We start from the raw sequence: 27,615 nt of genomic DNA on the forward strand, positions 1-27,615 counted from the left end.
AAATAGACCAAATGGTGGAACAACCAAACAACTGAACAACTGGTCACTATGATGTGTGCTGACCACCAGGAGGCGTGCGCAGAACATGGTGGGCATCAGCTGGAGCAGATGGTGGAGCAGGTGAGCAGGGGCACCAGACCAAGGCAGGGCGGGGCGTCAGGCACTGTCATCAAGGTGAGCCTCTGGAGGTTACTGAAAATTCTTTGCTCCCACGCACAAGGTCCTGCCTGGTGCTTCCACCTGCTGCTGGCACTGACCGCACTTACACCTGCTGCCAGCAACGGCCCCGCTTGCACCCACTGCCAGCGCCCGGTGCCGTACTGATCGCTCAGTGCAGTCAGCAGGTGCGAGTGGCAGCTGCTGGCCCCAATCACCCCTGAGGACTTCTCCACCTCCCCCTGCTTCTGAGGGGCAATCGGGGCAGGAGCCACTGCTTGCACCCACTGATGGTGGGGGCTGGGGGGGTGTTGAACCTGAAACCTAGGTATGTGCCCTGACAGAAAATCAAACCTGCAGTCTTTCGGTGCATGGGACTGTTGTTGAGGCCCCCATGGGAGGATGGGGTTTTGTGGAATGCTTTATTGATGATGTAAAATTCAGGGAGTTCTCCTTCAAGTTCCCATTTCTGTCTATCTTGCCATGGAAGAAGCCTAATCTTGTCCAGCAGGGCCAAAATAAAAACCACTGTCCAGACATTCTGCTCCATATGAAAGCACATTCAGCCCAGCATCCGGCTAGCTGAGCCTGTGCTCCAGCTGCAGTCCCTTGTGTGCCTGGCCGTGTAGCTGCCTAAGACCACGTGGCTATAGAAAGCCAGCAGGAGAGTGCACAGGCAAGTCTGGGTCATTGAGCAAGTGAGACCAAGAGGAAGAACAAGAGAAGAGAGGGGGAACTCTTTGGGGATTTTAACATTTACAGGTCCACCCCCTAGCCAATCCATTGTCCCCCAGGCTAGACTGACAGGCTAGCACTTTCCCTAAATCACCCTGACTTCACTGTGCATATGGCTATCACCCCCCCCACCCACCCCCCCAACAGTTCAGTACCAGATGGGGGAAGGGAGGGGTGTTAATATCCTTGGAGGAACAGTGCCATGTGAAGCTGTAGCTTCCTGGTGAAGCCTCCCACGTGGCCATGCTTTGCTCTTTTTTTATTATTAATATTAACTAGCTAATTCCAATGCTAACAGGACAACCCTCCAACCAACTGAGTCACCCAGGCAGGGCTACATTTTTGTATATCATTTAAATTTTCACAACTCACAGGTCTCATTTTTATAATCGGATAAAAAGAAACCTATTTTTATTTTTTAAAGTTTGTATTTTGAAATATTAGGAAATATGAACAAATTATTATGAATTTCTAATAAAATAAACATTGGGAGGTTTTAAAATGATTGGATGTGAAAGGTTTAGGGATGTTCTCAATAGCAATACTTGAAATATTACCACACTATATAACTATTAGCAGTGAAACAGCACCAGGTGTTATTGGTGGAGTTATACTGGACCTCAGTTCAGCAACCTGGGCACTTGAGTTCAGCAAAGAAAGAATCAGAGCCAGGGAACTCATATCGAAGAAGAAAGATTATTTAGAGAGTCACAGAGGTAGAAAGAACTGATCCAGCTGGGCTGTGCAGGCTCAGACAACAAATTACAGAGGCAAAAGAAGGGCCCTTGGAGCTTAGGAGAAAGAAAGAGACAGGCGTGTGAAAGAGAGTGGGGGGAGAGAGAGCGAGAGACCCAGTCTTGATCCACTCTCTGAAGGCAGGGATCTTAGCGGAGGTCCTAGGGGAGATATTTCTTATCTCAATGGAATATTGGTCAGCTTTCCAGATGTGTTCTTTTGGGGTCATGGTTTCTGCTGATTGGTTGTCGCCAGGGAAGGGGGTCATTAATTATCTCAGTGGGTTCTGGTGTCAGCCCTGGTGTCCCATGCCTGGCCTAGCTGCTTTTCTGAGCCTGGAGCTGAACACAACTGAGGCCTAGAAGTTATCCCGAATTTGACCTGAACTCTTTCTCTGTGGTCAACAGACCTGACGCTTTGTTCCTAAGAAGATTTTTATGCAGGACAGAACCTCATTGTCTTGAGGTCTTAGGACTTAAGGGAGTGATCATTCAAGGGCTTGTACGGTAGTCATAGGAGGTTATTCTCTGTGCCTCCTCTAAGAGAGTCTACACATGTCTAGTGACATGCCAGGGGAGGAAAGGTCACCCTGGGGGTGAGGTCCTTGTTTTCCCCAGTTTTGCTTTCTGCTGTGGTGACATTCCATACCTGGCCTATCATTCCTGGCTGCTCATGTCTAACTGCCTACTCATGTCTAACTGCCTACTATATAACTGCAACCCTGAAAAATAGATTAATTTCATAATGCATGTCCATGGAGAGTGGGCAGAACAAGGGGCAGGGGGAACCTTGAGTGTCAGTTCAGTCCTCTTTTCTAGTGAGTTTGTGGAAATAAAATCTCACTCACATGGGTCGAACAAATGTTTCCCATTGAATGAAAACCTAATATAGTGCATTCCAAACTGTTCTTCAACTGGGAATATGATTTTTATCTTGTGATACATTTTGAAAAAGTTGATCTCACTGTAATGATAATTATGTAAGAAATGTAACTTCTCCTTGGGATTGTATGTGGAAAATCTAAAAATAATAATAATCGTGCTAAGTAATGACACAAAATTTTATTTCTACAAGAGGAAATGTTTTAGTGTTTTTGATAACACTTTGTTCTTTAGACCTGCCTACTGGAAGGTTAAATATTCTCTAGATTTGTTCTGCAACTCAGAACTGGTACTATTGCTCCCTGTCTTATATAATAGGTTGGAAATTTAGGATAAAGGCTAAAAATAAATTGCTCAAACCTCAGAAACAGTCAATCAGGGTAGCCAATTTTACTTCATTTAAACAGAATTATAAATGTACTAAAGGCCCGGTGCACAAAATTCGTGTACGGGTAGGGTCCCCAGGCCTAGCAAACTTTTTGACTCGAGGGCCACAATGGGTTCTTAAACTGGACCAGAGGGCCGGAACAAAAGCATGAATGGAGTGTTTGTGTGAACTAATATAAATTCAAAGTAAGCATCATTACATAAAAGGGTACGGTCTTTTTTTTTTTTTTTTTAATTTTATTCATTTCAAACGGGCCGGATCCGGCCCTCAGGCCGTAGTTTGCCCACGGCTGACCTAGCCAGTGTTCAGGCCCAATCTGTGGGGCGACCAGGGGGGCGATCAGGAGACCCCTGCTGGCACCTGCCTTGGCTGGCGTAGGGCCTGTGGGCTAGGGGCAGCTCTGTTGAGTGTCTTCCCCCTGGTGGTCAGTGCACGTCATAACAACCAGTCATCCCACTGGTTGTTCTGCCATTTGGATGATTTGCATATTAGGCTTTTATTATATTGAACTAGAGTCCTGGTGCATTTATTATATTGAACTAGAGTCCTGGTGCACAAAATTCGTGCACTGGGGGTGAGGGTCCCTCAGCCCAGCCTACCCCATCTTACAGTCCAGGAGCCCTCAGGGAATGTCCTACTGATGACAAGCCAGAGTCTGGCCATGGAGGCTCAGAGCAGGTGCCGTGTGTGTGTGTGTGTGTGTGTGTGTGTGTGTGTCCCCAGCTGCACCCCGGAGGCTCGGAGCAGGCGCCCCGTGTGTATGTGTGTCTGCTGGGAGCCTGCCTCCAGCCCTGTCGGAGGTTCAGAACAGGCGCCCCTCTGTGTTGATCTCTCAGGCTCTGGGTCGTGCCTGGTATTGTTCACTCAGGCTCAGAGCCCTGGTCATGACCGTTACGGAGTCCTGACCTCATTTGCATGTTACTAGATAGATAGATAGATAGATAGATAATGGTATGAGCATATGTTAAACAAAAACCTCCCAAGCCAAAAGTTTTTCTGAAGGGTTTATTGAGCCATTTGCTGCCCAGATAAAGGACCAGGTCCTGGGACGCACAGTCTGAACCACCAGCACGGGGGCTGGATCGAGATTAGTGTGCTCACCAGCAGGGCTGTTGGGCTTTTGTGTACAGTGAGTTTGGAGAAGAAAGGCAACAGTTGCTTTGAAAGAATTCACATTGGCTCTGGGTTATGGGGGTGGGAGAAGGTGAAGCAGGGCTACTTCTAAGATAAGTGCAAAATCTGTAAGGATAAGTGTTTGCTCTGTTTGGATTAGTTGTGGACAACAGTCCAGAAAGTTCATGCAGAGGCATCTGGTGGTCGGCCATTCTCCCTAGATCAGTGGTCGGCAAACCGCGGCTCGCGAGCCACATGCGACTCTTTGGCCCCTTGAGTGTGGCTCTTCCACAAAATACCACATGTGGGCATGCACATACAGTGCCAAGTTGACTTAAAATTTTAAGTAAAGTTTATTAAGTTAATTTTAGGGAATGTTGTGGAGTGAAAGAAGATGTAGTATCGAGGATTGAGAAAGGTATGTTGAGATGGTTTGGACATATAGAGAGGATGAACATAAGGAGATAGACGAAACAAGTATACAAGACGAGTGTGGATGGGAGAGTTGGAAGGGGTCGACCTCAGCGAATGTACCTCAATCAGATTGAGGACGTTTTTAGCAAAGGCCAGCTTAGGAGTACCCTAATTAAGTTAATAACAATGTACCTACATATATAGTTTAACTTTAAAAAATTTGGCTCTCAAAATAAATTTCAATCATTTTTACTGTTGATTTTTGGCTCTGTTGACTAATGAGTTTGCCAACCACTGCCCTAGATAATCAGGGAAATAGCCTCCTGAAAGGCAGTTCAAAGTTTAAACACACATTCAGGAACTTAACCAGTCTTTTATATTTTATTTTTTATTGAATTCATTGGGGTGACATGGGTTATTACAACTATACAGGTTTCAGGTGCGCAATTCTATAGTACATTACCTGTATACCGTACTGTGTATTCACAACCTAAAGTCAAGTCTCCTTCCAACATCATGTATCCTCCCTTTATCTTCTTCTACCTCCCCTGACCCCCCCTTCCCCTCTGGTATCACCATACTGTTGTCTGTATCTATGAGGTTTTTTTGTTTTTTGCTTTATCCCTTCACCTTTTTCACCCAGTCAGCCCTCTGACAGCTGTCAGTCTGCCCTCTGTATTTATGAGTCTGTTTCTAGTTTGTTAGTTTATTTTGTTTATTGAAATCAATAAATTTAAAAAACATATTTGACAAAGGAGGAAAGAACATACAATGGAGTAAAGACAGTCTATTAAATAAATGGTATTGGGAAATTTGGACAGAAATATGCAACAAAATGAAACTAGATCACCTTCTTACACCATACATGAGAATAAACTCAAAATGGATTACAGACTTAAATGTAAGACTCAAAACCATAAAAAGCCTAGAAGAAAACATAGGCAGTAAAATCTTGGATATTTCTTTTTTTAATATATTTTTATTGATTTCAGAGAGGAAGTGAGAGGGAAAAAGAAATAGAAACATCAATGATGAGAGAGAATCATTGATTGCTGCCTCCTGAATGCCCCACACTGGGGATCGATACTGCAACCCAGGCATGTGCTCTGACCAGGAATCAAACCATAACCTCCTGGTTCATAGGTCGAGACGCTCAACTGCTGAGCCATGCCAGCCAGGCTCAGATATTTCTTGTCACAATATTTCTTCTGATATATCTCCTCAGCAAGGGAAACAAGAAAATATAAACAAATGGGACTACATCAAACTAAAAAGTTTTTGCACAGCAAAGGAAACCATCAATAAAATTAAAAAAATAATCTGCTGAATGGGAGAACATATGCACCAATAATTCATCTGATAAGGGATTAATATCCAAATTTTATTAAGAAAGTATACAACTCAACACTAAAAAAAAAAAAACAATCCAATTAAAAAATGGGCAAAGAACCTAAATAGACACTTCTCCAAAGAGGACATACAGATGTCCAATTGGCATATGAAAAGAAGCTCAAAGTCACTAATCATCAGAGAGATGCAAATTAAAACCACATGAGACATCACCTCACACCTGTCAGAATGTCTACCATCAATAAGTCAACAAACAGCAAATGCTGATGAGAATGTGGAGAAAAAGGAACCCTGGTGCACTGTTCGTGGGAATGCAGATGGGAGCAGCCACTGTGGAAAGCAGTATGGAGTAACCTCAAAATTAAAATCTAACTGCCTTATGACCCAGAGTTTCCACGTCTGGGGATGTATTCAGAGAAACCCAAAATGCTGATTCAAAAAAATAGATGCTCCCCTATGTTCCTAAGGAGTCTTTTGTTGGCCTCAGCCTGGAGCTATTAACTTATTAACCCCCATCGTCTCTTCCGTACACTCTCCGGATGGCTGTAATTTAATTTAGGATGTCGCCAAATGTTTTCCTTATCACTTAAATTTCAGTATCAAACTTCTTAAAGTTACAAAACATTAAGAGCTGAAAGGGACCAAAAAGCCCATCAAAAATGTGTAGTAAATGAGATGTCAATATAAAGTGTAAACCTCTGGAGAACAATAACTTCTTTGCCATGTTAATCACATTTCACAGTATCCTCTTATTATCTTCCACAGTCGCCTCTATTGACTCATTTTTCTTAACGTAAGTAACCCCTGTCCTGATCCTCTCACATCAGCACTTCTAGGATTTCTCTTCTTAGAATGGGCCCATGTGTGTGCTCTCCCTGTTTTGGGACTTGAATGGGTCACAGTTGCTGTCAGAGCCAACCATCCCATGTATTGGCCGACCAAACAGTTGCTAGTAGAGTTAGTCTTTGGTGTTCTCTGTCTGCCCCCTTAGTGATGGAAAACTAAAGCAATATGAGACTTTGTTTCCATTACTGTGTTTTCTCCATTCTGAAACAGTACATTTCTTTTCTGTTATGTACTGTGCCTTCAGTTGGTTTTACTCTCTTATGCCTATATCTTAAATGTCTTCGGGGCTTAATGCATTTAAACTCTGAGGTATATGTTGACTTACAATGTAATTAGTTGTTTATTAACCTCATCTAATTTTGTGGGAGGTTTTATGCAATTTAGTTGATATTTTATTCTTCCCCTCAAACATTATTTTTAAGAGGATGTAAATCTTCTGGGCAATTTTAAATTGATTAAAGTAATTTACATTTTAATAATTAAAGAGTAGTATCTCAAAATGCATTTAAGACTTTGTCCTAGTCTCTGAAACATAATCTTTAGAGGAATTTGATTAAAGATAACCTATTTCCTATATATTACATATCATCTCTAGTTAGAGAATCAATCTCTGTTTTTGGCTGAAAGGCACTGAGAAAAAAAAAACACATTAAAAAATATCTAAAAAAAAAATTTAAGTTGGTACTTTATGCTCACTAGAAAAGTGCCTTTCTAAAAATCTCTTTCAGTATAAACTACCATAAAAACACCAAGCTGAGCAATAGCAATCAATTTCATGTCATTATTACAATATTGTGAAGTATTATTGTTGTATATTATTTTTGTAGGGATAAAAAAAAATTAAAATCAATCAATTGGCCAAAATGACCCATACGAGTGGCAGAACTAGAGTTTCTAATATAAAGGCAGTCATTAATCTGTCCATTATGTCAATACGACCTACAAAAGTCTATCCCAGAGAGTCTCCCATAATGATAAATTATTTTCAAATATTTGTCTGGATGGTACTTCATAATACATGATTCAACGAACAATATAATATAGATTATAACTCATTATCATTGTGTTTTTGAGTTGCAAATCCTATATAATAAAGAGGTAGTATGCAAATTGACCATCACACCCTTGCACAAGATGGCCATCCCCATGTGGTCATAAGATGGCTGTCACAAGATGGCTGGGAGGGGAGGGCAATTGTGGGCAATCAGGACAGCAGGGGAGGGCAGTTAGGGGTGACCAGGTCTGCAGTGGAGGGAGGGCAGTTGGGGGGTGACCAGGCCAGCAGGGAGGGCATTTGGGGGCGACCAGGCTGGCAGGGGAGTGGTTAGGGTGTGATCAGGCTGGCAGGAGGCAAGCAGTTCGTAGCCAGCAGTTCCGGATTGTGAGAGGGATGTCCGGTTTAGGCCTGATCCCACAAATTTCATGCACCAGGCCTCTAGTTCAATTATAAAGTCCCTTTGTTTGCGCCCAGCACAACTTGACTTTCTTGAGTCACTTATTCAATTTCTTTATTCCTCCCCCATTTTGAATCTTTAGAGTCTCTAAATGTTCAAATATTTTTCACAATTTCATATTCCTATATGCATAATTTTGTACCCCCTTTGCAGGATGAACCTTCAAAGACTGTCTCTGTTTCTGGTAGTTCTCATCCTCATGCAATTATATCCTTCCACAGATCATTTTCACAGAGCACGATGCTATTCCATGCCTTCTTAGTCTGGCAGTGAACTTGAGCAGGAGAGATGACACTCATTTAAAAAATATATAAATTGTGTATATGTACATTTTTCTAGGGATCAGGTCTTTAGATTTTAACAGTTCCCTAGAGGAAAAGTAACTTCTTCATTATTAAACAAAATGCTTAATTCCAATTAAACTGCAATCCAGGTTTTATCACATATTCACATTGGGAGCTGAAGATAAAGGTTTCTCAACAAATATGTAAAGAGGGAAGAGGAAGAACTATAAAAGGTAAAAGAAGGAAGGGGAGAGAACTAACATTTTCACTTATTCAAAAATATTTCTTAAGTACTTACTGTGTGGGATAGATAGCATGTATTACCTCGTAAAACACTTAAAAATTATATTCAAAAACATATCTAACTCAATAGTAATTAATAATTAATTGAATGTTTACTAATAAATAGATCCTTTTAGTGTGACTTTATTAGTTAATTTAAAAATTGATACAAGGTCAAAAAAAATCTCAGCAAACAAGGATTACAGTTTGTAAAAGATGATAGTTAAACATGAGCTCCCTGAAACTGGATTCTGGCAAACAATTCTCAGAGGTAGAAGGTGCAGCTGTGCATTTATGCCTGAAATCACTCTATCAGCTAATTTTAGGCTGCACTTATCAGTAATGATGGTATCTCATTGTTCTCATTTTTTAATTCTATATTATTCATGATTCCTGCTGTGGCAGTTAAATTGTTCTCTAATTTACCATAGTCAAAAAAGTTTAAAATTACACATGTGTATAATTTTGTTTCTAGAACTTTGGAAAATTGATGATGGTGATGATGGAAAGCTTACTCCTGACTTTTGACAAGTTTAGATTGGACCGCTGCCAAAAAAGATTTCCGAAGTGCATAATACCAGTATTTTTATAGACTCAAGGAGATGACTTTAACATATGTCATAAAGTCCTCCATGCACTGGACATAAAATAGATTGTTATTGTGCACTATTAATGATACTATGACTATTATTATTTATTACTATTTTGAGGTTGTGTTTTAATGAACATGGGAAAATAGTAACCTACAGGACTAAAATGTCCCATCTTGGTATGCTTCATCTGGGGAGTTCAGCTAATAGTAGGACTAGCTTTACTTGACTTTGTAAATGCTTAGTTAATTGCTTGTTTTGCCCATTGGACTGCACACTACTTGAGGGGTAATATCTGTGTTAAGTCTTGCATTCTCAGCATCCCAGTTCAGTGCCTGTTATATAATAGGTACCTGTGAAACATTTGTTGAGGGAGTGAGTGCTTCTGTATATTTTTTCTATAGGTAAGTCTGTGATTAAATTCATCTTTAGCCCTAACCAGTTTGGCTCAGTGGGTAAAGCGTTGGCCTGCAGACTGAAGGGTCCCAGGTTCGATTCCAGTCAAGGGCATGTACCTTAGTTGTGAGCTCATCCCCAGTAGGGGGTGTGCAGGAGACGGCTGATCAATGTTTCTCTCTCTTCGATGTTTCTAACTCTCTATCCCTCTCCCTTTCTCTCTGTAAAAAAAAAAAAAAAAAAATCAATAAAATATATTTTAAAAAATTCATCTTTAAATCTCTAGAAAAATTGACAAAGATAATTTTACATGAAGAAAAAGTACTTTGTATAAAAATTTTCTATTGTGTGATTAAATTTCAGTTACTATATCTTCTCTCCTACACCAGGATATTTATTTTTTTGAAGGCATGCATTTTTTTCTGTTTTATTCACTGTTCTATCCTTAGTACCTAGATATGCTTAGTACCTCAATATTTGTTAAATACATTAATGGGTGAATTTCAAGAGGATCATTGTGTGGCTCTATTAGACATGGCATCATATGCAGATAATATCTATAAAATTCATTATTTCAAATTTATTGATAACATGACAGTCACTTGGCTGAATAATGGGGATGCATTTTTTTTCTCATCCAAAATTTTATTCCTATTTTTGCGAGTCAAGAGACTTAATAATTGTGTTATCACGCTTGGTCAAGTTGTGCTTAAAATTTTCTAAATCAGGAGATTTAGGTGATTTCTCAAGAGGGGTATCATAAAATGAAAAACATACGTAGGAAAGGTCTTTTTGACATAGTTTCTGCTTGCTTTTTTTCAGTTTTTAATTTTTTGAGATCATGTATAAATTTTCATTTCTAAATCTTTATTAGAATATAGAATAATCCCTGGTATTGATGCTCACAAAGAATTTATTTAATATATGCTATGTATCAGGCATACCATTAAGGTCTTTTTCTCACTAAGGAAATCCTCAAAATACCTGTATTTTATAGAACATTAAGTTAATCTCAAAAAGGTTAAGTAACTTGCCCAAATTCACAAAGCAAGTAGGAAATAAAGACAGGATTGTAGTTGAGGCCCAAATGATTATTTTCTTTTCTTTCCCCCATGGTATCACTCAGTAAATATCTACTTACTTTATTTGGATTTATTTAACTTGTGAGAAATCAGAAATAATTAATAACTAAGATCTATATTTATTGTGCGAAAGACATACAAAATATTTCTTATTTAATTTTCTCAATAATCCGGACAAATATAGAGTATTTTTTTTTTTCACATAAAAAAAAGAGACTTGCCTGACTAGCGTGTCTCAGTGGTTGAGTGTCGACCTATAAACCAGGAAATCATGGTTTGTTTCCCGGACAGGGCATATGCCCAGATTGTGGGCTCGATCCCCTGTGTGAGGTGTGTAGAAGGCAGTCGATTAATAATTATTTCTCATCATTGATGTTTCTCTCTCTCTCCCTCTCTGAAATCAATTAAAATATATTTTTTAAAAGAAAGAGAAAAAGAAAAGACTCAAAGTAAATTAGCCTATTTGACAAAGGGATAGAGGCTAGATTCCAATATTAGGTGTTTGACTTAAAATCCATTCTCTTTCTACATTAGTCTAGTTTTGACACAATAATTCAGATGTGAGAAAAAAAAAGTGGTTAGAATATAATAATGGAGTCGCAAAGAAAGGGAATAAAGGAAGGATGATGGCTTATCATGTAAATTTTCTAAGAATGTTTTAGCATGACTCAAAGTAGGGTAAAGCTCAATACATCACAAAAACTTCCCAAAAGTCTAAAATACAAATTTAATTCAAAAAAATCTACTTGCTAATTATTGTTCTAATCCCACTTTTCTGATTTCATTACAGCCTACCATGAACTGCAAAGCTTGTTGAAACACCTGCTTTAAATTCCTTAGTGGATAGCACTGCCTTTTTTTCATTCTCAATATTTTATACTAGAGGCCCAGTGCATGACAATTGGGCACTGGAGGGGGGAGGGGGCATTCCTCAGCCCAGTCTGCGCCCTCTCACAGTCCGGGACCCTGCGGGGAGCGAGCCTAAGCCGGCAGTCGAACATGCCCGATGGGTCCTTCAGCGCTGCAGCGGAGGCGGGAGAGGCTTCTGCCACCGCCACTGTGCTCACCAGCTGTGAGCCCGGCTTCTGGCTGAGCAGCGCCCCCCTGTGGGAGCGCACTGACCACCAGGGGGCAGCTCCTGCATTGAGCATCTGCCCCCTGTAGGTTGCTCACTGCATTGAGTGTTGCCCCCCTGTGGGAGCGCACTGACCACCAGGGGGCAGCTCCTGCATTGAGCATCTGCCCCCTGTAGGTTGCTCACTGCATTGAGTGTTGCCCCCCTGTGGGAGCGACTGGTCATTCCACTGTTTGGTTGATTTGCATATTAGGGTTTTATCATATAAGATAATCCTATAAAAATAGCATACATATTACATTACAGGCTTGTAGAAAGCAGCAAAATCTGCTATATAACAATTTATTTCAGATATGCTTTAGGCATATTTCTGAAGTAGAAAGTCTTGTCCTTTAATTTGATATCTCTCTCATTCTAAATTTAAACTTACTCTCAACTTCACAAGAAACATGCCTAAGTGGTCTATTAATCCAATAATAATTTACCTTGTAGTAATATAAACCATGTACCTCTGGAGAAACAGAAGTAAGTAAAACATAGTTGTTGCTCATAGGAAACTGATAGTATCTTAGACAGTCAGGTAAACGACTTGACATAAGAAGGTGAGGTCTTATGGAAGTACTTAAAAGGCACGAAGGAAGAGAAGGAGAGAGGAGCCAGTTGCTTCTTATTCTTGTAATCTTTATTCTTAAAACTAGAATTGGCTTTTGACTCATTATTTATTAACTCTTCTAAGTTATATCAATTTTGCACATACATTTGATAATGTCTTCCCTAGATCAATTATATTAAAGTTTCCCCATCATATAAATTTGAAACTTTCACAAGATAGAAAATCCTAGATAGCCCTAGCTGGTTTTTTTCAGTGGATAGAGCATTGGCCTGCAGACTGAAGGGTCCAGGGTTCGATTACCCGTAAAGGGCACGTACCTTGGTTGCAGGCTCCCGGACCTGGTCTGGGTGCATGCAGGAGGCAACCAATCAATGTGTCTCTCACATTGATGTTTTTCTGTCTCTCTCTCTCTCACTTCTACTCTTTCTAAAAATCAATGGGAAAATATTCTGGGGTGAGAATTTATAAAAAGAAAAAAAAGAAGCAAAGAAAAAGAAAATCCTATATAAATACTGGTCCCTGACTACCTCTTATTTTGCATTATTATTTAAATATATACCATCATGTTAACTGTATTACAAAAATGTACAGTTCAACAATGTCACATACCTGCATCTCTTACTTCACACAGCATTTTCCTTCTATTTGAAATGCTATTTCTCTTTTTTTCTATATAACTCAAAATTAAGTTTTCTTGTAACTCTTTTAGTTAATATACATCTAATTATAGCTCAAGAATTCACATTTTCCAGAAATGCTTCCTGATCCTAGAATGTGACTTCAGTGCACATATCCTGTGCTCCCTAACAGTATAGGAAGCCGACACTGAATTGTTGAATTAGTTTTCTATGCTTCATAATAAATTACCACAATTTAGTACTTTAAAACAACATGCATTTATCTAAAAGTTTCTGTGGGTCAGGATCAGAGCACAGCTAAGCTGGGTGCCTATGTAAAGATAAATCAAGGTTTCATCAGGAGACTCAATGGAAAAAGATCTAAGAATCTTCAATTGATTGCTCTAATTCATTTTCTTGTGGCTCTATAACTCATGCTGCTTGCTTCTTCAAAGACAGCAAAGGCAACAAGGTTCTAGAGCAAATTTACTAGCCAGAAGGAGTCTTATATAACACTACAGGCCCAGTGCATGAAATTCATGCTCTCGGGGGCGGGGGGGGGGGGGGGGGGGTAGTTCCCTCAGTCCAGATTGCAAGAGGGCACAGGCCAGGCCGAGGGACCCCACCAGTGCATGATCAGGGCCAGGGAGGGACGCAGGAGGTTGGCCATCCAGGGAGGGGCCGTGGGAGGGCTCCAGGGCATATCTGGCCCATCTCTTTCAGTCCCAATCGGCCAGACCCTAGCAGCAAGCTAACCTACCGGTCAGAGCATCTGCCCCCTGGTGGGCAGTGCACATCATAGCGACTGGTTGACCAGTCAACTGTCTGCCCCTTGGTCAAAGAAAGTGGTTGAGAGGCCTTAGCATATCATTAGCATATTACGCTTTGATTGGTTGAACGGACAACCGGACACTTAGCATATTAGGCTTTTATTATATAGGATGATGTAATCACACCTGTCACATCCTGTCACCCTTATTATATTTTGCTAGTTAAAAGCAATCCACAGGCCCTGCCCACACTCAAGGAGAGCATATTATACAAGGGTGTGCATACCAATGTGGGTATCCTGGGAGCCACTTTAAAGTTTGGCTGCTATAATTGTCATCACTGATTTATAAGCCTATTTCCTCTGCTTGACCACAAGCGACTTAATGTCAAGGAGCATGTCTTTGTATGCCCAGTAACTAGCACTCTATGTTTGGTATATGACACTTAAAATTTGATTCACTGACTGAAGGTTCGCTTCTGGCACACATTATTTTATGACACTTTAATCAAGGAAACATGAGAAATTCATTACATAGATTTTTCCTAAAGCTATAGCATTTGTGTTATAATTGTTATAGCCATTTGTAAAAATGATCTGCAATAAAATTTGTGTATTTACAGGAAACTAAGCAAACTTAAGTAATCTGAGCCAGTGCATGAACAGAAAGTCTATGCCATATTAAGTTACAGTCAATCTATTTACATATATTTTAGAAAATGCATTTTGTAATATCTTAATTTTGAATATTTCTTGCTATCTAAAACAAAAATATTGTGACTATATAAAGTAAAAGGCAATTTATTTTTCATAAAAATACTTAAAACTGTAGCATCTAAAACCTAATGAATATAACATTATGATAATAGATAGCAAAGTGTTATGGACAATATTAACCCTTTGCCCTCATTTCTTGATTACCACTGTGATAATGTTGTTATGTCTAAGATTTTTAGAAATGCATTATTAGAGTGATACATGAATTAAGATAGCAGCAGTAGTGTGCATCCCTGTTAACTATTTAAAAAGAAAAAGAGATGCTGTGTATTCATTACCAGAGAATAGCTACCTGCATAATATTTAGTTGCCATAGCAATTTAGGTAATTAATAGGCTTGGTTTGTATTACCCAGCTGCTAAAGGAGATTCATATACAGAAATGTAAATTGTGCTCTGAGGCTGTCTTGTACGCTCCTGAGGGGGGAGAACATTATTTTATAGAATCCCTCTCTGATAAATTAGCTAATTAAAAGTTGTGTTGATGGATTTTAAATGCTTACATATACACTTCAGGCAAAAGTGGTACCTTTTACGAGAACATAGAGTCTACATTCTGAATTTGCATTTACAGTATAATAAAGAGGTTCAGGTTTAAAATGTAGTTACATTAAATAACATCAGTAGAGTATTGCGGTTGACACAAGAAATTAATTTCCTTGATTTGTCATTGACATTTGCACAATGGTAGCTGTGAGGTCAGCTGACGTCACTCAACTTCCAGGCAGCAGATCTGAATGTACTATGGGTTCTAGGGGTTTCATTTATAGCTGATGGGACCACCTGACAAAAATTTTCATAGAGCTGAAAGCCTCAAATAGTTGACTACGCTTCATAATAATTTTGCTATATAAAAAGACCCACTTTTTACATTTATTTATGTATTTATTTATTTTGCTTTTTGAGACTTCCTTTCAACATAACTATGCTTATAGAAATAAGCACTCATATTGGCTAATAGAATGCAATTTAAGTTTTTTTTTGTTTTTTTTTTTTTAATATATTTGATTGATTTTTTACAGAGAGGAAGGGACAGAGATAGAGAGTTAGAAACATCGATGAGAGAGAAACATCGACCAGCTGCCTCCTGCACATCTCCCACTGGGGATGTGCCCGCAACCCAGGTACATGCCCTTGACCGGAATCGAACCTGGGACCTTTCAGTCCGCAGGCCGACGCTCTATCCGTTGAGCCAAACCAGTTTCGGCTGCAATTTAAGTTTAACTTATTTTACATGATTTGGACCAAAAACTTGGTACATAGTTTAAACGTTAACAAAAGAAAATATTTGCCAATCTATTTTATTTTTTCTCATCTACTACAAATGGATATAAAAGATCCTCCAAATGCTGCTACAGTAGGCAGCAAGAACCTTGAGAAATTAATCTTTGGCTTGTCTCTGAAAAATAACACATGTTGCACTGCAAAAGTTTATAAAAAATTGGTACAACAAAGAAGTGTTGCAATGTTTCAATGCCAGTTTACAAAGTTCAATAACTAACTGATGGATGCTGAAAAGGGAGGAGAGCCTATGTATATTATAAATAAAAAATCAATTGTAGTATAAATAACCCATTCATTTTTATTAATGAATATTTATGGAATTATGTCCTGTGTTAGGCAGTAGATACTTAGTATTTTCTACATACCAGGCACAAAATTAAATGCTTTAATGTTATGTTACTTTTCACAATCTTTAATAATAAAAGCATAATATGCTAATTAGACCGACATCCTTCTGAACGAAGCCAGGGCTGCAAGGGATGCCTGGGTCCCGGGTGCCTTGCCGGTGGCCAGTGGGAAACCCGGGTCCTGGTGCCAGAGGGAAACCAATGCCAGCAACCGGGGGAAGGAAGGCCTACTCTTGCATGAATTTCATGCATCAGGCCTCTAGTAATCTTACAAGGTACACTGACATTATCGTGCCCACTTGGCAGATAAGAAAATCTGGACTTCGGAAGGTTAAATGACTTGTTCCGGGTACTAACTGCCTAATTAATGGAACCAGAATTTCAACTGTAGTCCTCTGGCTACAGAGCACATCTCTAAATATTATGCAGAAATACCTTGCCACAACTAGCATATCATGGCAGCAAGAATTTTAGTTTCATTGCTTCAGGCCCTTTGGAGGCACCTTATCTAACTCTCAGTTTTGGCTTCCTGCAATTTGTTTCTTCAGTTGTCCAATGATTCCTAATTCTCTTTTCCTGATTTGAAAAACTAAAAAAATTAATCAATAAATGTACCCCAGGACCTTTGGAATGAAAAGCACAGGTAGCCCTATTTATTTATTTATTTATTTATTTATCATAAAATATATTTTTATTGATATCAGAGAGGAAAGGATAGGGAGAGAGAGATAGAAACATCAATGATGAGAGAGAATCACTGATCAGCTGCCTCCTGCATGCCCCACACTGGGGATCAAGCCTGCAACCCGGGCATGTGCCCTTAACCAGAATCAAACCTGGGACCCTTCAGTCTGCAGGCCGACGCTCTATCCACTGAGCCAAACCAGCTAAGGCCAGTTAGCCCTAATTAGATTTCAATTCAGACTGGAGAAGTTAGAAATGTCTGAGTGTATCACTGTGCAGTACTCTAATAGACTACTACACAGGTGATGAAAAGATGAGACAGAGCAGGGAAAAATGTAAATAATTACTTTTATTCAGTTTACATTTATTTTGTTTCAAGTCTTTAGTGCCTAAACTAAAGGATATTCCAGACATCTTGACAAAACTGGTGGGAAAGTATTGGGAGGTGAAAATGGTGTCTTGTCCCTTAAAATTCAGTATGAGGTAGATAACGCATTAATAAGCAAATCTGGCCCTGCTGATGAGGTATAATATTGAGGGAATAGAAGGATGGTATGGATGGCAGCAATAACCAGTATTCATGGTTAGCCATGTGTCAGTAGTTGCAAACTCATGATTTACTATGTTAATGGTTAAAAATATTAAAATGGTCTCCAATGTGTCCAGAAAAAATTATTCTGCTCTGTGTCCACAGCAAACTAAAAAAAAAAAAAGCAAAATAATAACAGCATCAACTTACTGAACACTTACTGAACTTAGTCATATTGAGAGCTAATTGTGCATTGTCAATTGAGTGCTCACCATTCCATTATGAGGTACTTTTTATTACAGATTTACAGATTGAGCTTGGTGAATGCTGTGGCATTTTTGCTTACCAGACTACCATCCTCCAATTTCCCAGATTGGCAGCAGCCATTGGGGCAGAAACCTGCATTTATGATGTGGGCCAATGAGTTAACATATCTCTGGTTCTCAATAATAATGGATCCTTGTGAGTGTAGCACCTAAAACCAATGAATATAATATTATGATTATAGATAGTAAAGTGTTATCAATAATATTTGCCCTTTGCCCTCATTTCTTGGTTACCAGTTTCATGAGTCAATGAAGAATTGGCTCAGAAGTTTGGTTTTATGTTCCCCCCCATCCCTTGCCTCAGAACTCTCTCAGGGTTGGAGTGATCTTTTGGGCAACATTTTTCAAAGGTATTTAATATCAGATACTTGCGGCAAGGGATAGAGAACAGATAGGGCACACGGCAGACAGACCTGGGAAGAATGAGGCTGGGGAAGAAGATACATGGGCGAATTAGAACTTTGAAGGGCTTCCGTATCCACCGGGGAACTAGAGGGCCACATGCATGTCAATGGATGGATACATGCCCAGAAAAAACCTGAGAGAACTCTATGCTTGTACCTCTGGCTACACTGGACAGGCAGAGGAAAAGGCTAAGGCAGCGTTATAGGCATCTTGGCTAATCATTGAAGGAATGCCATAGCTCAAAAGCAATCTACAAAGAAAAAGAGAATGTATTTTCTTTGTGTTTTTTTTTTCTTTCTTTGCTCCAGAGGTTTCAGGAAATCTCTGTCAGGTCATTGGCTGAGTGCTAAGCTAATAGAATGGAGACTTTAGTGGCCACATATGAAAAGAAATATAGTCTTTGCAAAAATAATTTGGAAAAACTATTTAACAAATGGGTGACTACAGACAACCAAAGAGTAACAGTGCAAAACTAGTAAGGGTGGGGAAAGGAAGATCTGATTTTTAGCATTATCACATTATAAAACTCAAATTTTCCCAGTTTTAACCAAAAAATAAAAATCTGAGCCTATTAACAACAAATAAATTTAAAAAAAAAAACACAAGACAGACAAAAGAAGGAAGGATGGAAGGAAGGAAGAAAGGAAGGAATCATCCTTGAAGAAACCCAGACATTGCAGTTAACAGACAAAGATTTAGATCAATTCTAAATTATGTTTAAAGGGTTAAAGGAAACCACTGAAAAAAAAGAATCAAAGCAGCACAGGAGAATAATTACAGAGCACACTAATTGATATAACAAATAGAGAATATCAATAAAGAAATAGAAATTATTTTAAAAGAACCAAATAAATATTCCAAGCTGAGAAGTACAAAGCTGAAGTTAAAATTCTATTTCAGGAGTCCAACAGCAGACTTGAGTATGCAAAGGAAAGAATTAGCAGCCCTGGCAAGTGTGGATTAGTTGGTTGAATGTCGTCCCATGCACCGAAAGGTCACTGGTTCAATTCCCAGTCAGGATATGTATTTTTCTCTCTCACAATGATGTTTCTCTATCTCCCTCTCCCTTCCTCCTCTGAAATCAATACAAATATATATTTTTTAAAAATAAAAAGAATTAGTAGACTTAAATATAGGTCAACTAAAAGTATCCAGTCTGAGGAATAGAAAGATGAAAGAATAGAGAGAGAGAGGGGGGGGGGGGGGAGAGAGAGAGAGAGAGAGAGAGAGAGAGAATATTTTAAGAAATACTGTTCAAAGATTTCCCAAATTTTATGAAATAATGAATCTACCTATCAAAAAAATCCGGAACTCTATGTATGCTGAACATAAAAAGATTTACCCTGAGACACATCATAGTCACACTTTCAAAAGACAGAAAAAGAATCTTCAAAGAATCAAGAGAGAAGCAAGGCCTATTTTATAAAATTAATAGTCAATTCTCAGTAGAGACCATGGAGAGCAGAAGCCAGTGGTTGACATATTTAAAGAGCTAAAAAGCAAAAACTGTTAACTAAGAATTATATGTTCAACAAAATTAGTTTTAAAAAAGGCATATAAATTAAGACATTCCAGATAGGAAAAATTCAGAGTATTTGTTGCTATTATATCTGCTCTACAAGAAATTATAAAGCTAGTCCTTCAAGATAAAATAAAAGAACACTAGAGAGTAACTCAAACCCACATAAAGAAATAAAGAATAACAGTATGGTGATTGCTAGGAGAGGGGGAAGTGGAGGGTGTAGGAGGGTAAATGATGTTGGATGGGGACTTGACTTTGGGTGGTGAACATACAATACAGTATACAGGTGATGTGTTGTAGAATTGTGCACCTGAAACCTGTATAATTTTGTTAATCAATGTCACTAAAAAGAAATTCAATAAAAAGAAAAATTCAATAAAAAGGAAAAAAAAGAATAACAGCAAAGGTAACCATATAGTTAAATTAAAAAACCAGTATTATATTTTTGGTTTGTAACTCCTTTTTTCTATATGATTTAAAAGACAAATGCATAAAACAATAATTACACATCCACGTTAATGGGCACATGGTGTACAAAGATGTAATTTGTGATAGTAAGGGAGGAAACAGCGTTGCATATGGGCAGAAATTTGTATGCTAATTGAGTTAAGTTTCTATTAATTAAAACTAGCTTTTTATAAATTTAGGATGTTAATTGTAATACTCGTGGTAACCCCTGAGAAAAATAACTAAAAATATAAAGAGAAAAGAAAATGAGAAGGAAATCAAAATGGTACACTACAAAATGCCTGTTAAATACACAAAAAGCATTAATGGGAGAACTGATGAACAAAAATAGATACAAGGCATAAAGGAAACAGCAGAAGCAATCAAAACAAATGGCAAAAGTAAGTCCTCTCATATCAGTAATCACTATAAATATGATTTGGTTAAATTCATCATTTAATGGATTCAAAGGCAGGGAAAGCAGATTTTTTTTAATGATCCAACTATATACTGTCTACAAGAGATGCACATAAAATACAAATATACAAGTAAATTGAAATTGAAAGTCAAAAGAGGTACTTCATGCCCATAGTAACCAAAAGAGGATTGGCTGGCCATACTAATATCAGACAAATTACTTTAAATAAAAATATTGTTATAAGAGGCAAAGAAGACATTGCATATACATATATTAAATTATCAATCCATGAAGAATCTATAGAAAACTCAAAAATAAATTAGATTACATTAAAATTAAGTACTTTTGTGCATCAAAGAACACTATCAAGAAAGTTAAAGACAATCCACATAATATGAGAAATATAATCAAATCATATATCTGATAATGATCTAATATTGGAATATATGAAGAACTCTTACAACTCAACAACAAAGGACCAACAGCCCAATTAAAATATAAGCAAAGGACTTCAATGACTTTAGATATTTTCTCCAAGAAAAATATATAAATTGTCAACAAGCAGATGAAAAGATGATCAACATCATTAGCTAGTAGCTAAATGCAAATAAAAACCACCATGAGAGAATATTTTACATTCACTAAGAATAACTACCAAAAACATGGAAAATATCATGTATTCGTGAGGATACGGACAAACTGGAATCTTTCTACACTTGCTAATAGAAATGTAAAATGATGCTACCACTGTGGAAAACAGTTTGGCCATTCCTCAATAAGTTAAACACAAAATTACCATGTGTTTCAGCAATTCCACTCCTGGATACATACCCAAAAGAATTGAAAACAGATGTTCAAACAAAAACGTGCACATGAGTGTTCATAGCAGCACTATAGCCAAATCAAGAAAATCAAGTAAATGAACCAAGTGTCCATAAATTGATGAATGCATAAACAAAACATGGTACATCCGTAGACTAGAATATCATTCAGCCATAAAAAGGAATGGAATATTTTTAAGTACTAAAACATGAATGGACCTTGAAAACATTAGGCGAAATGAAAGAAACCAGACATAAAAATCCCCATGTTGTATGATTCTATTCATATGAATGTCCAGAGAATAGGCAAATCTGCAGAGACAGAAAGCAGATTAATGGTTGCTAGGGACTGGAGTAGGGGAAAAGGAGAAGACTGCTTAAAGTGTATGGGGTTTCCGTTTGGAATGATGAAAATATTCTGAAACTGGGTAGTGGTGATGGTTGTACAACACTGTAAATTTACTAAACGTTGCTAAAAGTAAACTTGGGTTATGAATATTTTACCACAGAATATTTAAAGCAAGTTAGAAGAAAAAATAAAAACAATTTGGTAGTTTCTTAGAGGAATGGAGCATAGAGATATCATTGACTCAAAGTAAGAATAACAAAATGAGCCCAAATAGTTATTAGCTGGCACCATCTACTTACAGAAAATGTTATGGGGACTAAGTAAAACAAAGGTCCATTCATGTTTTAGTACTTACCAGTGTAGAACTTGACCCATAGTTTATTTTCTATACATATTGATTTACTGTAAACTTATTTAGTTAAAGATATCTATTTTGTTATTTTTTTTTGGTCATTTTTGTATAATTATCAAGTTATTTCATAAAGCATGTTAATTACATGTGCTGATTCTGGAGTGACTCCTATTGCCCAAGTTTAAATCTGGGCTTCCTTTATTCTGTGATCTTTAGAAAATTTGCTTTACCACACTCTGCCTGTTTACCTATTTATAAAATTAACATAATAATTTTATAAATGATCTATGAGTAATGAGCAGCAGGGTAGAAAAAATAGATAACAAATTTTAACACAAGTCTAGGCTCTTTAATCATCATTCAAGTATTAATAATAATAATAGAAATATGTTTCTATTGTCACATTTTACTCCTGATTTGTGATAAACAAAGAGAAAGTAATTCAAACTTTGAATTAGTGATTTTAATTAAATTATTTATATCCTTCCTGCCTCATTCCAAATAAGAAAATGTCCTTCCTATCTGGTTCCCATACTTTCTATTTTGTTTCCTGACACTTGTATCATCCCCCCTTTTTTCACTGCTTTAGCTTTATAATCTAGTGACATAGGCTGTCCATCTTTTTATTCCCCTTGTTTTCCAAGGCATTATCCATCATTATTCCTTCTCAAGGGCATGCGCCAGTGATCAGGCATTAACTCCATCTTGCCTGGCACAGGTTTATAAATTACTGCTTGTTTAGGAGAAAGCCTAAGACATGAACTAGTAGATCTTTTAGTCCTGATATTCTATGGTTTTATTGAAATATGGTGAATAAAATAACTTTTGCTAAGTTCAAAATTTTCTAGTTGGGAAAAGAAAAGGAAAACAGGTATATTTCAGATGCCTTACTTGTATCATTTCTACCACTAGGGTGTCATGTAGAAGTCATGTAGACGTAGACAATGAGTCAGAACAATTTGTTCCAAAAGCTGTGTGTGTAAATCCTTGGGTTGTTGAAAAGAAATTTCTCATATGTAATACCCTTTGTAATGCTTTAAGCAATAAAAAATAAAATTAAAAAAAAAAGAAATTTCTCAATAGGCCAACTGGGAAAATAATCTGATAATGCTTCAGAAGTTGTTGAAAATTGGCCCCTCACTGGACGCCTTGCTGAGAAATATATAATTTCGAAGTCCTAAGAAAACAAAAATCTTACCAGTACATACCCAGAGGAGGGCTCTAATAGAAATATAAAATTTGAGCATGCCCCAGGAAAACAAGGCTGCATTTTTAATGGTTGCTAAACAAATTCTTGAGTTTTACTCTGAGTAATAATGAAAAGAAGCTAAAGTGTTCACAATTGTTTTCAAAAACAGGGACATGTAGCTCTTTCCAGCCAGCACCAAACCATAGGTTTCTCTCAGGACAACTGGCACAAGCGCCACAAGGGGCAAGGGAAAGCCCTACCGCAAGAAGAAACCTTGAGCTGGGATGCCCTGCTGCCAACACTAAGATCGGCCCCTCCGCATTCAGTCTGAGTGCGGGGAGGCAACAAGAAGTACCCAGCCTTGAGGCTAGCGACGTAGGCAACTTCTCCTGGGGCTCAGAGAATTGTACCCACAAGACAAGGATTATTGATGTCGTCTACAACGCATCCAACAAGGAACTGGTCCACACCAAAACCCTAGTAAAGAACTGCATCGTGTTCATTGACCGCACACGGGTACCGACAGCGGTACGAGTCCCACTATGCACTGCCGCTGGGCCTCAAGGAAGGGGCCAAGCTGACTCCTGAGGAGGCAGAGATTTTAAACAAAAAACCATCAAAGAAAAATCAGAAGAAAAATGACGAAAGGAAAAATAATGTCAAAATCAGCAGTCTTCTCGAGCAGCAGTTTCAGCAGGGCAAGCTCCGTGCATGCATCTCTTCAAGACCAGGCCAGTGTGGCCAAGCAGATGGCTATGTGCTCGAGGGCAAGGAGCTGGAGTTCTATCTCAGGAAAATCAAGGCCCAGAAAGGCAAATAAATCCTCTGCCCGCCTATCTTAGCTCATGTAATTAAGGTCTTTATTCTAAAAAAAAAATAGAGACATATATACAAAATACAAAGTTTTATGGGCAAAGTGACATATGACAAATCTGCTACATATTTCCTCAGAGCATCAGTAAAAATGGCTGATAATTTAAGAAAAATATATACCCTCAATAATATTCAACTGAAAATGATATACCATTTTGTATGATAATTACTGGCTATGATTTTAAGTGATATTATGTAGAATTTCCTTTTATCTAAAAATAGACAAAATATGAACCCCCAAGCAATCACTACCCAGCTTCAGCAGTTACTGAATCATGTCTACATTCACCATCTTCTATCTCTAATATTTTATTGAAGCAAATTTTAGCCTTAAAATCATTTCATTAAAAGTTTTTTATTATGTATCTTTTATTATTGATTTTTAGAAAGAGGGGGAGAGGAGAGAGAGAGAGAGAAAGAGAGAGAGAGAGAGAGAGAGAGAGAAAGAAACATAGATGTGAGAGCAAAACATTACTCCACTGACTGCTGCACACCCCCTACAGGGTTTCAAACCCACAACTGGGCATGTGCCCTAACCGGGAATCAAACTATTTGGTGCACAGGATGACTCCCAACCAACTGAGCCATACTGGCCAGGGCTGCACTCCTTTAAAAAAAAAAAAAAGCATAAATGCAATGCCATCATCTAACCTAAAATTAATAATAATTATATAATAACCAGTTTTGTTCAAATTTCCAAATATCTCAGAATGTATTTTCTTAATTGTGTTTGTTTGAGTCAGGATCCAAATAAGGTTCACACATTGCAATTAGCTGATTTGCCTTACAAGTGTTAAAATCTTTAGGCTTCTTCTCCATTTATTTAATTTCTTGAATTTATTTGTTGATACAAAGATATAAAGCACAATGTGGTAAGTAAGCTGTAAGAGTACAGGGGTTTTGTGTGTGTGTGTTTCATTCTTGAATCCCCAATTTAGATCTCTGGAATATAGTAAACACTCAATAAACTTTTGTTGAATGATATTGAGATATACAAGCCTAAACATTGTTTGTAGGGGTGTAAATTGTTCATATACTAGCATTAACATTCAGTTTTTGTTTTCATTTTTTAAATTTACATTATTTATTGTTTAAAGTATTATATGAGTCTCCCCCCCCCCCCCCCCGGCCATTGACCTTCCCTGGCCACTCCCACCTCCCAGCACATGCCCTTACCCCCCTGTCTTTGTCCATTGGTTATGCTCATATGCATGCATACAAGTCCTCTGGCTGATCTCTTTCCCCTTCTTCCCCCACCTTCCATCATAGGTTGGACACTCTGTTCGATGCTTCTATGTCTCTGGTTCTATTTTTGTACATACAACTTAACAAAAGGAAGATAAATAATCCAATAAAAAAAATGGGCAAAGGACATAAATAGACAGTTTTCAAAAGAAGGCCAAGAGACATATGAAAACATGCTCAAAGTCAGTATTCATCCGAGAGATGCAAATCAAAATGACACTGAGGTGCCATCTCACACCTGCCAGAATGGCTAGCATCAACACATCAACAAACTACAAGTGCTGGCAAGGATGCAGAGAAAAAGGAACCCTCTTGCACTGCTGGTGAGAATGCAGACTGGTGCAGCCACTGTGGAAAACAGTATGGAGTTTCCTCAAGATATTAAAAATGGAACTTCCATTTGATCCATTAATCTCACTTCTAGGAATACATTTTTAAATCATATACATATGATTGTACTTTGTAATTCTACCCATATTAGGACAACTATATAACCCAGGGGTTTCCAGGCAGTTTAGTATTTGTCATTATAAAAGTATCCTAGTTAATACAAATTTTACAAATATGTGGAGATTAAAAAATATGTTTCATAACAACCATTGTTTAAAGAAGAAGTCAAAAGATAAACCAAATAGTTACCTTAAGACAAAAATAGAAACATACCAATATAATTCTGAGAAGTTTTTTGTGATAAAAGCCTACTTAAGAATAAGGAAAATATCTCAAATAACTTAAAATTACCCAAAAAAAGGAATTAGAAAAAGAACTAAGCCCATAATTATCAAAAGAAAAGAAATAGCAAAGATCAGAGTAGAAATAAATGAAATAGAGTCTAAAGAGATAATAGAAAAGATTCTTTTTTATGGTCAATTCATATTCCATTGAATATATGCACTACTTTTTCTTTATCTATTCATCTATTGATGGCTATTTAGGTTGCATCCATATTATGGCTATTGTAAATCATGCTGCAATAAACATATGATCTTATATGTACTTTTAATTTAATGTTTTGGGTTTCTTCAGATACATATCCAGAGGTGGAGTTGCTGAGTCCTTTTTTATCCCTTAGTATAGCCTTGTTTTAAAGTCGCTATTGTCTAGTATAATTATAGCTACCCCAGATTTTTGTTTTGTTTTGCTTTCATTGAATAAAAAACAAATCGTGAGATATCTTTTTCCTTCCCTTCACTTTCAGTCTGTGAGTGTCTTTTGATCTGAAGTGAGTCTCTTGTAGACAGCATATGTAAAGGTCTTGTTTTATTATCTTTTCAGTTGCTCTATATCTCAATTTGATTTAAAGTGACTGGTGATAGATATGTATTTATTGCCATTTTATTATTCAAAATCTTATTTTTTCTTCTTCTTAAAGAAAACCTTTTAACATTTCTTATAATATTGGTTTGGTGGTGATGAACTCCTTTCATTTTTCTTGTCTGGGAAACTCTTTATATGTCCTTTGATTCTAAATTATAGCTTTGCTGAGTAGAGTCATCTTGGTTTTAGGTTCTTGCTTTTCATCACTTTTAATTTTTCATGCTAATTTGTTCTGGCTTGCAAAGTTTTTGTTGAGAAATCATCTGACAGTCTTATAAGAGCTCCATTGTAGTTAACTAACTGCCTTTCCCTTGCTGCTATTATTATTCTCTCTTTGTGTTTAAATTTTGGCATTTTAATTATGATATGTCTTAGTGTGTGTCTCTTTGGGTTCATCTTGTTTGGGACTATCTTTACTTCCTTGACTTGTATGTCTATTTAATTCACCAGATTAGGGAAGTTTTCCATCATTATTTTGTCAGAGGTTTTCAATTGCTTGCTCTCTCTTCTCCTTTTGGCATCCCCATGATGCAAATTTTGGTATGCTTGAAGTTGAACCAGAGGTTTCTTATACTATCTTCTCTCTCTCTCTCTCTCTCTCTCTCTCTCTCTTATGGGGGTCTTTTTTTCTTAGTCTCATTGGACATTTTCTGCTTTCTTATATTCAAAATCACTGACTTGATTCTCTGCTTCATTTACTCTACTGTTGATTCCCTGTAATCTATTCATTTCAGTGAATGTATCCTTTATTTCTTTTTTTTTTTAAAATATATTTTATTGATTTCTTACAGAGAGGAAGGGAGAGGGATAGAGAGTTAGAAACATCAATGAGAGAGAAACATCGATCAGCTGCCTCCTGCACATCTCCCACTGGGGATGTGTCCACAATCCAGGTACATGCCCTTGACCGGAATCAAACCTGGGACCTTTCAGTCCGCAGGCCAACTCTCT

At 37.7% G+C, this 27,615-nt stretch overlaps 1 pseudogene; it reads left to right on the forward strand.

Moving 5' to 3' along the window:
- Positions 1-11,712: 11,712 nt before the first annotated feature.
- On the forward strand, positions 11,713-24,049 carry LOC139018477 (small ribosomal subunit protein eS8 pseudogene; annotated as a pseudogene).
- Positions 24,050-27,615: the final 3,566 nt, after the last annotated feature.

This window comes from Myotis yumanensis, unplaced genomic scaffold, assembly GCF_028538775.1.
Source record: "Myotis yumanensis isolate MYYU_CA2020_CCGP unplaced genomic scaffold, mMyoYum1.0.hap1 SCAF_10, whole genome shotgun sequence".
Classification (NCBI taxonomy): domain Eukaryota; kingdom Metazoa; phylum Chordata; class Mammalia; order Chiroptera; family Vespertilionidae; genus Myotis; species Myotis yumanensis.